Consider the following 15802-nt stretch of genomic DNA (forward strand, 5'->3'; position numbering starts at 1 on the left):
GACACAACCTCCCCTTTAAATAAATAAATGCAATGCATATCTAAACCATTTATTATTTTCCATATAGCCTTCCCATTAGACAAGCCACATTGCATCTCAGGAGGGTGCTGCATTTGCCTTATGAATATCATCTCCACTGGCAGATTATGTTTCTGCATATCATTGCATAGCCAATATGCATAATTATATCATCAGCAGATTTTTTTTATCTATAGCATGTCCATCTGTCTGTTTTGAGCAATGTGTTTTCCCTTCTTGAAATGAACATAAATACAAAACTATTTTCAAATCAAAGGAGTTTCAGAAGCACATTCGAGATGACCGTTCACTATCTAGCCGGGCAGATGTACTCCTCAGTGTGTTTGGGGTCGAGTCTTCCAGGCTCAGGGGAGGAGCTGTTGAAGGAGGAGCACTATGACAGGGCAAGTCTCCAGCCTTTCATTAGCAGAATTCATGGCTCAGGCAAATTTCCATTCCAGCCTAAAGGGAAGCCTCCTCAGCCATCTTTAGCCATCCTGTGGAGAAATAGCTGGCGAAAGCCCAGTGCTCCGCTTCAAATGACAATTTGGCCAAATAATAACTAAGACAGCAGAATATCCCGGTGTTTCACAGAGAGATGAATTCTACGATTAAGAAATTTTGTATGAGCGAGGTGTGTGTGTGTGTGTGTGTGTGTGTGTGTGTGTGTGTGTGTGTCTGTTTAGTGCCTAAGTATTAAACATTCTTTCACTACATATCAAGGGAGTTATTAATGAAATTTTATTATAAATCGATGAATTATACATAAAACACCAGGGATAGGGAAGAAATGAGCAACATTTTATTTGTAATACATAACCTCCACCTATTCTTCTGAGAATCAGCCCAAGAATTGGTATGGATCTTATCAATGTTTTTTAATCTAAAAATTGTCAGGCAGGTGGTGGTGGTGCACGCCTTTAATCCCAGCACTTGGGAGGCAGAGGCAGGCGGATCTCTGAGTTCGAGGCCAGCCTGCTCTACAAGAACTAGTTCCAGGACAGGCTCTAGAAACTACAGGGAAACCCTGTCTCAAAAAAAAAAAAAAAAAAAAAAAAACCAAAAAAATTGTCATTGAGAAAATGGCTCAGTCAATAACACATTTGTCATATAAACACAAGGACCTGGGTGTGGACCCCTAGAACCCTGGACAAGACAGCACAAGAACTGGATAGCAGAGACAGGAGGATCCTTGACACTTACTTGCCATACAGCTTAGTTAATTCAGTGAACTCCAGGCTCAGTGAGAGACTGCCTCAAAAAATACAGCAGAAAATGAATTAGGTATATAACTGACATCAACCGTTAGCATGTACTCACAAACACATACATACTGAGTGAACACATAATAACCCCCCACACAAAGAGAATTACTATAAAATAAAATATGAGGTGGCTAATGGCTTTATAAGCAATAAGAAAAACATAAAAACAAATAGAGAATATGCTTAAATAACCTCCTTTTGTAAACAAATCTGAAGCATCTACAGCTTTAATATTAAAAACTGCATCTTTGTCAGGAGGTGCCTGTTTCTGCACCAGACTAGATTCATTCAATGGTCTGAATTTCAGTACCAATTTTGGTATCTTCTGATTCTAAATATTTCTTTCTTGGTGCCATTTGTTCAAATTTTTTACTAAATTATAGTATATCTTAATTGCTACAGGTATCCTATCTCTTTCCTTTCCTTTCCTTTTATTTCAAATTTTAATTCTTCCAAAAAAATTTTCATGGTTGTCCAACTATAAGCATATTTTACCTATACTCTAAAATCTGCGTATAGCCTAAAATTCTCAATGCAAGTCCAGAGTAATAGTTTAACTGTAATTTCTTTTAGATCTAGAGAGACAGGTAAGATTAAATTACAATGGGGATCTATATTTGAGAATCTTTACAATATGTTGTGTACATGTATGTGAATGTGTTTGTGTATGCATGAGCATGTGTGCTATATGTATAGACACCAGAGGCTGGCATTGGGTTCAATCCTCACTTACTTTTGTAAGGTTTATTTTCACTATATTTAAATTGTTTTTATATGTGAGAGTGTGGGGGGTTGGTATGAGCACATGAGTCCACATTTCTGCAGGGACCAGGGCTCTCAGACTCCCCTGGAGCGGGAGTTACAAATGGTTCTGAACGTCCAGTCATTAGTGTTGGGTTGGGAACCAAACTCAGGCTTTCTGAAAAGGCAATATGTACTCTTAATCACTGAGAAATCTCTCCAGCCAAGATCACCATATTTTTTTTTTTTTTGAGACTGAGTTTCTCACTGAACCTGAAATTCAATTCTGCTGAAATGTCTGGGCAGCTAGAGCCTCCAGAGGGCCCTCTGTCTCTCCCTCTCTGGTGCTGGAATTACAGGCACATACCACAAAACCTGACTGTGTATGTGTGAGGGATCCAAACTTAGGTCCTTATCCTTGTGTAACAAACATTTTACTGACTGATTCACCTTTCCAGCCTCTAAATATAATCCATTTTATCTGAAATAAGTATATACTTATAATAAGCACAATTATGTTTGTTTTATTTATATATATATATATATATTTGTAATGATTTGAAAATGTGTTTTTATGGAAATTTTCTTCTTTCTTTCTTTGAATATTCATTTTAAACTAAACATTCCTCATGTAGAAAAAGACTGAATTGTGGGGGGGCACAAATCTTTTTTTTTTTTTTTTTTTTGCCTTGACTTTGGACTTGGCCACATCACTGCCATTGCCCATCTGAATACAGCTAGAAGTGACAGAGTATTTAAACCAAACTAACACTAAGACACAGCAACTTGTATCTGCCATCTCGGAATTCCCCACCCAACGTCATGAAGCAGTATACCACACTAGCAACTGTTCTTACATGATAGGCCTGAATTAGACCATAAACCACAGAATTCAGCTGATTCTACCAGAGGCTGTCCAAGACCACTCAGTCCACCTACCTGATTCATGAATGTTACTCTAAGCTCCTGAAATCGTACTGTTGTAGGCTGTTCAAAAATCATCAGAGAAAAATCCCAGCTAGTCAACAAACACTGAAAGTAGTGGAATAGCCATGTAGAATAAATGTTGTTGAGGTTCGGAGGGATTAAGTAAATCATATTTGGTGACCCATTTTTCCTTAAAATTCATGAACTTGCCAGTGCATTCTCATTGACGAAACTGCCCCACCCACTGCTGTTTTCTTAGAAAGGCAAAAGAAAATCTTTGTCCAACGCAAAACTGGTATGTATTGGAGGTAGGAGGTGGGGGGCACGCTCACAGAGAGTATCTGCACTAACCATTTTTTTCAGTGTCTAACATTTAATTCTGACTTCACTAGTAGCTTGTCTTTTTTTAATTTTTACTTTTCTATGAATCTTGCCAATATCCCAGTTAGTGTGTCTCTTAGCAGAATGACAAGTGAGTACAAGAATAATTGCACCTGGGTGATTCGATTTTAAAATAAAGCAGGGAAATGGAGGGTAAAATGTTGCACCAAGTGTGCTCCACAGCTATCCCTCCCAAGAGATCCTTCCACTCAGAAGAGCTGAATTGCTTTTCTAAAGAATTTCTGGATTTAAAAAAATGTAGGTTTCTAATCAATCAAACTCTATTGTTATATAATAGTTTAATAAATGAGTTGCTTGAGAAAAATATATCCATGAAAGAAAGAATGGTTCAAATCAAACAAGACTTTTTTTTTTACTTTAGAAAGAGCTAGTTTTGCAAAAAGAACACTCATTTGACTGAAAAAGAAAAAAAGAAAGAAAAACGTGAATGGCAGGAAGCATGTAGGGTCAGATCCAAGGTGGGACACATTTCTTGATATGGAAAAAATAAAAATGAAGTACAAAGACTTTCTGCCCTCAGCATCATTATATAAAGGAAGCAATGTTCTGCAGAGTCAGGTTAAGGCTGTGCCAGGAAGGAAGAAGTAGGTGTGTGTTTTGAGACATGAACACTGGCTAAACTCCAGATGGCCAACAGAATGGCTGCGCGTGGAATCAGAAAAATTTCAGACACGTTTCTCCACTTGCCAAGGCAGCAGTCTATCCACGTTCATTCAAGATTTCATAGAATAAACCGAGGTGAAACTATAATTTTTAATTACACATTTTGAATATGGAAAATTTAACATTGCCTGTAGTTTAAAAAGATTATTCTAAAAGGAATATGTAAGAAAAACTATCCACTTAATCAAATACCAAAAGGTGGATTCAATTTCTACTTTAATAGCTTATCTGTTGATAACAATTCAGCACACAGACTATCCATTAGCAAGATGAACATTGCTCCCACACATTGAGCAAATTGCCTTGCTCTATCTAACCAGATTTCCTGTTCTACTTCTGGATTCTCAAGATTTGTTTAAAGTCTGCCCTCAGTTCAGTTTGCTAATTCCAGGGACAGGGATAGAATTAAAGGAATGCAAACCAAGGAGAAAACCATCTAAAGATGTACAGACCCGCTGTGTTTCCCCTTGCCAGTTCACTATTGTATCCACAATTTCCCTTTTCTTTCTTTGTCCTTTTCAAAAGACAACTTTTTTTGTTTCTAGCACTCAGTGCTACTTTGAACATTAGCAACTTTATATGCTTTAAATATACACTCAGCTATGAACTGTTTTCGTAACTTTTCTAAGGCTATTTAATTTGGTAAAACATGCCTTGCCATTGATCTTCAGTTTGTGGCATAAGCCTGGCATCATTCTGTTTCTGTAGCCATCCAAGGTGAATATAATTTCCTTAGACAGAAGTGGCTCTGTCTTGGCATTTCATGAATAGTTAGTGATCATGACTTCCTGCTTCTTAAGTCCTGCGACTGGTTGCTTTCCACTGGTCATCAACACCCCGAAAATACCTACCAAGGATGTAAGCAGCCCTGGGGAAAACTATATTCCTCATCATGTAGTTGTTACTTAGTTATTTCTTTTATAATATCATGGTAAATACCTTTAATTGATTTTAAAACTGAGCTGCTCCCTATCATTATTGACATAATCATAGATGACAAAGTATATGAAAAAAATTCTTTATTAACTTTTTTTTACTACAAAGCAAGTTCAAGTCAAAGAAATGGTCATCCCTGTGCTGTAGATTTATGCATGTAGAGTTACTCTCAGCCAAATTATCATTTAATTAAAGAATTGAAATTATACAAATGTGAGGCTTGGGAGATGGGTTAGTCTGTAATATGTGTACTGAGCTTAAGCATGAGAACCCAAGCTCAGATTCCCAGCATCCACAGAGAAAGCCAACATAGTAGACCAAGCCTGTATCCCAGCACTAGAGAGACAGAAAGATGAGGGTCTCTGGGGTTTTCTGGCCAGCAAATTTAGCCAATTTGGTAAGACAGAGGATCATTGAGACATCCAGTCTCAAATAATAATATAGGAAGTGGTTGAGAAAAACACCTGAATCCAAACTCCACCCTCCACATACACATGCACACCTCACAAAAATCCAGTCTGATGTTCACAATTTCCTACTGAGAAAGCGTCAAAATGTGGTTTGTTGTGAAAAGCAAGAATCCTGTTCTTCATGACTATTGGAAAAAGCAAAAGCCAAAGGTCAGTCTCCTTTTGAAGCTTAACCCAAAAGATAATATCTCGAAACCCAAAATGTGTTCAAGGTACCACATTCATTATATTGCCTTATTAAATGTTACATGCAAAGGCCATAGTATCTCCTAAGGACACAACCTCGGGTCGATATTCTGAGAAAATATTTCCACTTATTTTTCCAACTTCACCAACACTACTTTATTTTAGTTCATTGCTATTTCCAGATTTCCAATAAAAGAAATCACTTTGCTTCTAGATTCAAGTCTGATAGAATTATACTTCAATCATTACAATTTGAATTCAAAATACTGAGCACACCTGGACACTTTTTCTATGGCCTTTCTTGTGTTTTTTTTTTTTTGAACTTTTCTAAAAACTATTCCAGTTTATTACTTTTATAAATAGAAGACTAAGTTGATAAACAAAGCCCAGTCTAAGCCTATGAACATTGTACCAAGCTGGATCTCAAAGCTCATTGTTTACAAGTCTAGTCAAATAATCTTCCACTTGACAGGGCTTTCAACAAAACTGACTGTTTGGGGTGAAATCTGAGATAGGCCCTTGAGGCTGTGGCAGACGAGGGTCTCAGACATGTCTTGACAGTGAAGCAGCCTTCCCCTACTATCCAGACCAGGTGGTGTAAGTACCTCAGGTTCTCCTAGCAAACAAGGGAGGGAGGGAGCAACACATGGAAAACACATCTTTTGACGGAGTGAATGGGTAAACACTCTAATCATGAAGCTAGAAGCAATGAATCTTCTCCACTATTCTATGTAGGCACAAGGTTTTCAGATACATTTTAATTATTTTTCATAGTTTGGGAAGCTAAAATTTTCATAATGTGTAAGAAGATTTTAATTTTTTCAAATATAAAGAATCATAATTTTTATGTTCAGAGGCCCAAACAAAGTAAATCCAGGTTTACACATAAAGTCTGTCTACACATTAATCCTTTGCTAAGACTGACCTGGACAGACCTCAGCAAAATCCAGTGATCCCAGGTGAATGTTAAGGAAATTTCATAATTTCAGTTTTGGAGAAAGTAGGAAGCCAAGGCATGAGCAACAGATGCTGTTAGAAACATGCTGACAATGTTCAACAAGGTAGTATTTCCCAAGAAAATCCACTGGATTTTCAAGGGTGCAGATTCCTCCGACTCCACCCTTCTGCAGATCCCATCTATTAAGAGCACCATGATGACGAGATGGTAGCTCACCCAGGTATTTCTTGTGCGTTGAGCTTTATTATGTACCAAAGTGTTCACCAGGTCACCTCTAACCTTATTGCTGAGGTCCTTTTTGTAGAGAGCATCACATGGTGACTTCTGCATAATCACAGCGAAGCAATCAAAATCCTTCAGTGTGGAAAGAAGCAGTAACCAAGGCTGTCCCTGTGTGCTGTCACAGAGCCTTTTTACCTGCTATTGACAAAGTTTTATCTGGTGGTCATTAGAAAGCTTCCTTTAGGCTTTGGAACTGAAAACCAGCAAACAGCAAGCCTCTCTCCCTGTTCTCTCTCTCTCTCCCCTCTGTGTGTGTTTGAAAGTTTAGTGTATAACAAGTCTGACACTTTTTGTAAAAGAGTCACATTAGATCATTCGAGAAATTGTCTTACAAGAAATTTCCTTCAATATACAAAGATTAATGAATTTGCCTCCATAAATAAATATGAGTGATTCCTTTAGACTCTTAAAGTGAATCTAAGTGATTATATAAGAGAGTAAGTATTATTTGCCTTGTCTTTTAGGGACAGGGATCCACTGTGTAGCCCATGGTGGCCTTGAACTTAAAACCATTTAGTCTCAGCTTCCACAGTGCTGAGATTGCAGGCATGTGCCATCACACCCACCCAAGAGGGATCTTTCCATTATCAAGTAAGGAAAGAATTTCTCATACAAAATAAAACACTCACAAAGAAAGTAAACTTGTTATGTTTGACTATGATGAAGAAGATTATGAATTAGAAAGTGTGTGTGTGTGTGTGTGTGTGTGTGTGTGTGTGTGTGTGGTGGGAGGGTGACAGGGAAGAAGTAGAAAGGGGTGTAGAAATCATATAAATACAGTACTCATTTATAAATTTTCAAAAAGCAACTTGTTATAACAATTGTAATAGTGATAAATTTGAGTTCAGAATAAACAAGCAACCTCAAAAATCATTCAGTAAAACATAAGCAAGTCAATTAAGGACAATGCTAAAAGAAATAGAAGGAAAAATGGTTATCTAAAGGTTGAAGAGAATTACACTATCTTGTTATTTATTAGGTTAATTTGGGTTTTAAAACAAATAACCACCCCCCTTCTCATAATTTCAATTTTCACAACAAAGCACAGAAAAGTGGATTTTTATACTAAGAACCTACGATGCATATTCTATTATTGATTTAAATATTTTATGAATAAATAGAGGACACACATAGGAAGGACACACTAGCATAACTACCACACTGATAGAGCAGTAGAAAAATGTCTTCGAGCAAAATATTGAACGCTGCAATCTTTAAAGGAGAGGGGAGAAAGAAGAGAGGAGGAAGAGGGAGAAAGAAAGAGAGAGACAGAGAAAGAGAGAGACAGAGACAGAGAGATTCAGAGAAGAGATAAAAGAGATAATCTTTATTTTCTGAATTTATACAGGCTTCTTACCCCCAACCCTCAAATAACTTTTGCAATCCACTGTTAATACGGATGAAACTATTTATAGTAAGTTTAGGAAGTGATGTTTCCCTACAAACATACAATGAAACAGACATCGTGAGACTATCGGAGAATTCCTCAAAACTGGCCATACAAGAGTGTCAGCCAAGCAGGCTGTGGTGCTCCAAGAATGTTTCCTATCAAGGCTTCCTACTGGCTGTATCAGGAGACAGGAGTATGGAGTTGGGATGGAGGTCTAATCCACGCCCTCTCCTTTTCAGCATTCTAAACTCAGGGAAGTCATAAACACTCTGTGCTCTCCACAGTTTCATTTAGTCAACTCTTAAAAAGGTGTAAACAACTTCAGAGGAAACCTGTTGTGAAATACCATGTTCTCTATCAATGTACAGATTCAGGAGATTCTTTTAGAAGAAGAAACAATAAATCAATGCTGATGCCGCCATTTCTTTCCTAATAAAGATGTTGTCATTGCCTCAATAGAAAACCAGAAGTTAAGTTGTTAGAGCTCTTTACCAAAGTCCCCCACAAATGCATCTCCAGTGATGTGTTTCAGATGCACTCTAACCCCAACAAAGTCCACGTGTTAAATGTTTGGTCCCCAAGATCGTGTGACGGGGAGTTGCAGAGCCTCAAGAGATAGGGCCCAGTGAGAGTTCCGAGGTTCTCTGGGGTATTCTTTCACAGGGTAGGTCTCACACAACCCTTTGAGTTCTCCTTGGAAAGAGAAGCAAGCAGAAGTCAGCTTTGCTTGTCCTATTCTCTTGCTTTCTCTCTGCTCCTAAATGAGGACAGGAGCTCCTGCCCTGAACCACCTTGTCTGCACTGTTGATCACACCCCACCTGGTCCCTCACCAGAGCTGGCTAGATGAAGAATCTACGTTTATGAATCTTCCAAATTGTGAGCTGAAAATCTCATTTCTTCCTAAGACCATGGGTCAGGAGTTACTTACAGAGATGAGAAGCAGACAGAGATGCTCTGCAGCCAGTATCCTAAGCAGATTTTGAGAAATGATAAAATATATTTCAACTTTCTGTTACTATATGAAACACTTTCATATTCCTTGATCATTTATTCCTTCTTTGCATGACAACAGTTTGTACTGTTTCTAAGATACGATTGAAAGATTTTATTTTTTACCTCTAGTATAGTTCACCAAAGAAGCTATTTCTAATATAGACATTTAGCAATAATTTAGACTTAGAACAAATGCAAATAAAACAATCCTATTCATCCCATTCTAAATGATGGATAAGAACCTAACTTACCTCCCATGACCCAGAAATCTCTGGGTGCTTCTACATCATTGAATAAGAGAAGTGTCATTAAGGAAACCAATGGAATGAGAGAATCTTAATGTTTCTCATCAAAATATAGTGTCTTAAAAATTTTACAAACATGTATGAACTGTGGCTAGTGCTTTCCCTGGGGTTCCGGAAGGTAAATCATTGGTACTGAATGTTGCTCTCCATCACTTTATGGTGGGCAGCTTCTCATTGTCACCTCTACTGAGTCTTCTATTCAACATGTCTCCCAAGAGCCCAGAGGTATGGAGAGAAAGGCAAGGTCAGTTATCTGAAAGGTCAGCAGCCAAGGGGGACAGTAGCCCTCCCACTCAGCCTATGAGTTCCCACTGGCCATGGACTACTCTTAGTTGCCAAGCCAAGTTGAAAGCTGGAAGAAAACTGGGGAATTTCAAGTCATTCTCCAGTGGAAACTGCCGAAGAGAACATCACCTTCCTGCCAAAGCTCATACTCACTCTCGCTGTTAAAGAAATTAAAACCCTAATGCCCCTTCATTGATGTTTATAATCATATACTCTGGCAAAAAAAAATAGCTTCTGTTATCTTTGGGAAGAACGTGATTGCATTAGGCATTTAAGAAGATGTTTCAGCACTGACATTAACCATGACGGGCTGGCATTGCTAAAAGTGCACTGAAGGGCAGAAGGGAACGTAATACATGAAATGATACTGTCTATCACATCAGTGTTAACAGATGACTCCATGGGCTGCATGGAGCCCCAGCAGCTTAAACATAGTTGTGCATACTGGGTCACCACCATGGAGCAACGCAACATGTATGTTACTGTAACTAGGGATGCTACCTGCTGCAGGAGAAAGCATGCTCACTGTGAAATGCAGCCCTCCTTGCCCTTTTGATTTAGGTCACAGGGGAGGAGGAACTGGAAGTTCAAATACGGACAGTTTCACAAAGAAGGCAACTTCACACAACACACACACACACACACACACACACACACACACACCCTTGAAACCACACCACAGCCATCTTCACACTGACCTGGCCCTGTGGAGCCCTAATTCCGGTAACAGCCTTGGCTCACATCCCACCCTGCCCAACCCGGTCTCCCAAGACGGAGTGAGCTGAGAAGTATCTGTGGCTTAAAAGACACCGAGAAAGAGTCGTCAGCAGCACAGCAGAGCATTCACCTATGTGGGCTTTGAAGGGAGGTAAGTCAGGCCACAGAGAGAAAGAAGTCTTCCCAGTCCACAGGTTTCATGCTGAGAGGCCTTCCGTGCCTCTTTCTTCACCATAGCCCTGACAAAAATATTAGCTCTGCATTTAATATTAACAGGTGTACCACATGTTTACCTGTGTGTCCAGTTTCTTAGTTCATATATGTTCACAGTTTAATATTTCACATAGGCAAGTTATTACATAAAATTATTTTTAAGAATAAAAGCAGTAATTTCAATGTGTGGGATACTATACTCTGGGCATTGTCCTTGTCCTTTTGAGGGCAATTATAATTACCTAAAAATAACCTATACAGAATTAGGCATTACTTTTTGCCATAGACAGAGAGAGGGACTCATAGGTGTCCCACCACAGGGTTTATAGGCATTTAATAGATATTATTCCTTAAGTGCTATTATCAGCTATTAGTTGCCCATGCCATTATTGCAATTAATCCCAATTAAACTCATTGACTGACCAAAGTACACTTGAATGGAACTAGTTTTTTGTTTCTGGCATGAGGGCCCTATCTTGGGTGAGTAGACTTTTGTTCATGTCCCCTCAGGAAGGTTAACAGGAAACTAAGCCAGTCTAGTATCAGCCATAGGCACAGTCTAATCATGACACAAGCTAAATCAAAGTCAATATTTTCCATATTGTTTAGGCTGTAAAATAAATGACCACATATTTTTTGGTGGGGTCATTTAAGGTAATGTATTGTATACTATAATTAATAGTAATAATGGATGAATAAATCGTCAAGTAGCTTCATGAAAATAATTTTACGTTGTCCATTGGTCAACATACACATTCCATTAATTAAAATAGTGTAAATAAGACATATAACAGGAAAAAATCACCCAACAACACTTGATCTTTTCTTGTATGAAAATCAAAATCATTTTGGTAAAATGGAAGAAAGCAGTTGATAATCATTACTGTGCTGACTTCATACCTTCTAATTATGTTTCTATTTCCTCCAGGATTCCACTCTAATTATACCAAAGGCTCATTTAATTCTTTCAGGCAAAGTAATTGAAAGTAGTTCAGTCATAAACAATCACTGCGCTTTACTTACTATAAGTTAGAATTATTACTTTCCTTTACATTTTGTTTTGATAAACACAAAATAAAACTTGAAAGTGCCAAATGTCACGTAAAACTGTAGCTAGTGTTTAAAGGGTTGAGGTAAGGAAGATAGATCAGGCACCCAGAGACTAGATGGACTGCTCCCTCTTCTGGTAGACACATATAAAAGGTCTCTTCAGTGTACACTTAGGTTTAATCAATCAAAAATATAACTGTACTATTATATTTACAACAGAATATAATTAAGTAACCAAGCCTCCAAACTGAGACCTTAGGGGAGAGATTTGAAGGTGGGTAACTGGACATAGATTTCCTTGCTTCTAGTAAGTGGTGTTATTGTTCAAGCCTAGGAAAACTTGAGGGGACCCCTGACCACTGACTTCTTTTGCAGAAAATTTCAATCAGGTGACATTTTAGGTGGCTTAGAAGTGCTATATGCATTGAGGGAATTTGCTTAAATACAATCAATATTTTTTCTTTTCTAATCATTTGTGAGATACTAATCATTTGTGAGAAGATAAAGTTCACTTCCCCTCAGGTTTTGTTTAGTTAATTTTTTGCTTATCACCAAATACGGCTGATGAGAAGCCAAGATAATGGCCCATGGTGCAAATGGACTCATAAACCACTGATTTGGAATTTTAATTATTTTTTCAGAGAACTGAGTTGTAAATTCATATTTGTTTCTTAAAAGTTAGATGAACACTGTGTGGGGCAGAAGGGGGAATGGTCATGTTACTATGCAGAATGCCTTGCCAGGCCAAAGCTGAGGAAAAATTGCACAGTTGCAGATACTGTCTGCAAAGAAGTCACTTCCTTTATCAACGGGAAGTGTGCTGTGTGCTATAATTATGAGAACCATAGGAGAAAGCCCTAAAATGTGAAAGAGCAGAAGGAAGGCGAGCTAACTAATCTACTGCCTCAGTATTAGAGGAGTGGAGAACTTCTACGAGCACTGTCTTAGATGGGGTGGTGGAGAGAAGGTGGACAAACTTCCCCACCTTCTCTCCACCCCCCACCATCTAGAAACAGTGAGCACGTTGGTGCCCTCTAGAGGATCTTCTTTGAAATCGGTGAGGTTTGAAGGCTGGGAGTTTTTTCATTTCATGGTTTAGTCAAGGGGAAAGGAAAATATCCCGCCTGGTGGGGTCAGTGAGCAGAGAGGTGTCAGACAACAGCGAACGCCATATTCAAAGGGGGCGTGCAAAGCAATTTTTCTAAACAAATCAAGTCCTTCTTTCCAGGTGTGAAAATATCTGTTTTGGTCAGCTGACTTACTGGTTCACTTCTTAGTCATAGGAGTCTGCTTTAAGACCTCTAACACTCTTTGTGGTCTTACTTCTCAAAAACGAAAATGTTGAACAAGGAATACATAAATGCCAAGTAATATGACTTGTTTGTGAGAATATCCAAGGAAATGCTGAGCACAGATTTCAGAGCATCACCCATAAAGGAACAGTTCATAGGGCTCCACTTCCACCGGTAAATATTCCTGCCTGCGAAGCAAGGGAGCCGTCAAAATGAAATAGCCATTTTACAGCAAAACACAATTTTACTACTAGGAATGTGTGCCCTACTTCTATGACTTTCAGCAAAAGCCTGGGATTACAAATTTACTAAAGCATTCTCAAAATATCTCATTAAGATAATAAAATTCCAGATGATAGTTAAATAATAGGACAGACAGCAAATTATAGTGAATTATACAATGACAAAAAAGAGTGTCATAGCTATAACAGTGGTCACTATGACAATATTGAAAAGAAATGTTGATGATGTAAAAAATCATTTTGACAACATTTTGTTCAATATTTGACATTACATTAGAGTTTGTTTAGGTAAACAGTAAACATAAAAATTAAAATGCAAAATAATATGACAAAATACCGTCAATTTCTTTTAGATTTGTAATGGTGATGCCCATTTGATTTCTATATAGTGAAAAAAATTATCATTGATTTATTGGCAAGACTTCTTTGCTGACCTGAATTTTTCAGTTGATTATTTTAGGCAGATCTGACAAGTTTATAAGTATTTATGAATAAATAATATATACTCTTTGAAGACTTTTTAAAACTTAAAAAGATGCTCAGACTTTTCAATAAACGAAGTATTAAATTGATATTTGGCAGAGAGATGAAACATGACAGACAATTTCATAAGAATAATAACTTTGACACAAAATTGAATTGCTGCACACTCATAATATAGAAGATGCTTCCAAAATACAGCTTCGATAAAATGGCAATTTATTGTAACATTCCAATTTTATTACAACTGAAAGTGTATAATAGAAGTGTTGCTAATGAGACAATGATTTAAAATTTCACTTTATGTGAATGAAATATTACCTTGTCAGAGGGGAAATGTGGCATTTCATACCAGTTTATTAATGAAGACACCAAAGGACATAGCACACATTATAACCAATTAGACATCTAACATAATGGAAACTATTCTGTCAAACTTCATATTTAAAGCATTTATGTATTTATTATTATCATTAAAAAACTTTCTCTGAGTTGAACTTCAGTTTTCCATTGTCACTTTGGACAATCTTTGTTTTTGTTTTTTACCTTTTGTTTCTTTGTTGACACAGGGATGTCATGTAGTACAGGTTTATTCTGTAGCTATGGCTGGCTTTGAACTTCTGATTCTCTTGCCTGTGCCTATGTTTTAGAGTTACAGGTATAAACCAACACTTCCAGAGTGGATAGATAATTATAACATTTTATCTTTGTTTCAACTGTTAGGGCTTGGGTAATTCATCCCTAAAGGTTCTGGGATCATTGGAAAGTGATAACAACTTTTCTGGGGCTGAGTGGGAGTTCCCTGACACTGGAACCGGCCTGAAGTGAGGTATTGAAACCACAGGTGATCCTATCTCTACTCTCTACTTTGCTCACTCAGCATGCGATGAGTAGGACTTCTTTTTTTTTCTAAACCATGAACTGAAACTTCCAAATTGTGAGCACAAATAAGCAATTTTCTTAGTAAATTGATAATTTCAATTATTTTAAATTCCTAGCTAATATAAAATTTATTATTTATAACAAATTGAGCTATTTTATTTCTCTTCAATATTGTAAAGAGGATTCCATATTAAACTTTTTGTGAGGTATTAATCACCAATAAAACAATCATAAATAGTATTCACTTGAACATTTCCCTTAAATATTCCACTACCCTTCTCATTCCTCAGGATGAGGCAATAATGAACAAACTTAACATTTTCCCTAATCACCATAGGAGAACAAAATCTGAGTATAAAGGGTCCAGTTCATGCAGAAGTATGATTGAAAAGTAAAGTCTTTTACTATTTTCTAATAACTTTTTCTTATTTAACATAGAAATTGTATGCTGAAATTATTAGTATAAATAAAAACTACACATTTTTTTTTACTTTTATGAAAAAGAAAGAACTTAAACCATATCATAGTTTTTCACCAAAGAAGAATTCTAACAAACTATTGAAAGATTTTTCTGTCCTGATATTTTTTATCAAGGCCGATGCCCCACATGGGATAGTAACTTAATTATATAAAAATTAAATATTTATTTTCGATTAATTTTTATCTTCATCATATTGCCAAGTCTTACATTTGATGTAGCTTACCATGACACAGCAGTTTATAATTATATTTTGTTTTGCTTTTTTGAGATGGGGTTTCTCTAAATTACAGTTCTAGCTGTCTTGGGACTAACTCTTGTAGACCAGGTTGGCTTCGCAATCCTCTTGCTCTGCCTCTCAAGTTCTAGGACTAAAGGCATGTGCCACCACCACCTGGCTCAATTTATAAATTTTATAAAACTTTATTCAGGAATGACAACAACCTTGATACACAATACTTCAGCTGTTACTTTGTCTTTGTGCCTCAAATAACATAAAATATCTTGGTGTAACATTTACCAAAGAGGTGAAAGACCTGTTCGACAAGAACTTTGAAGAAGGAATTTAAAGAAGATACCAGAAAATGGAAAGATCTCCCACACTGTTGGATAGGTAGGTTTAACGT

This window comes from Arvicola amphibius, chromosome 11 (assembly GCF_903992535.2).
Source record: "Arvicola amphibius chromosome 11, mArvAmp1.2, whole genome shotgun sequence".
Lineage (NCBI taxonomy): Eukaryota > Metazoa > Chordata > Mammalia > Rodentia > Cricetidae > Arvicola > Arvicola amphibius.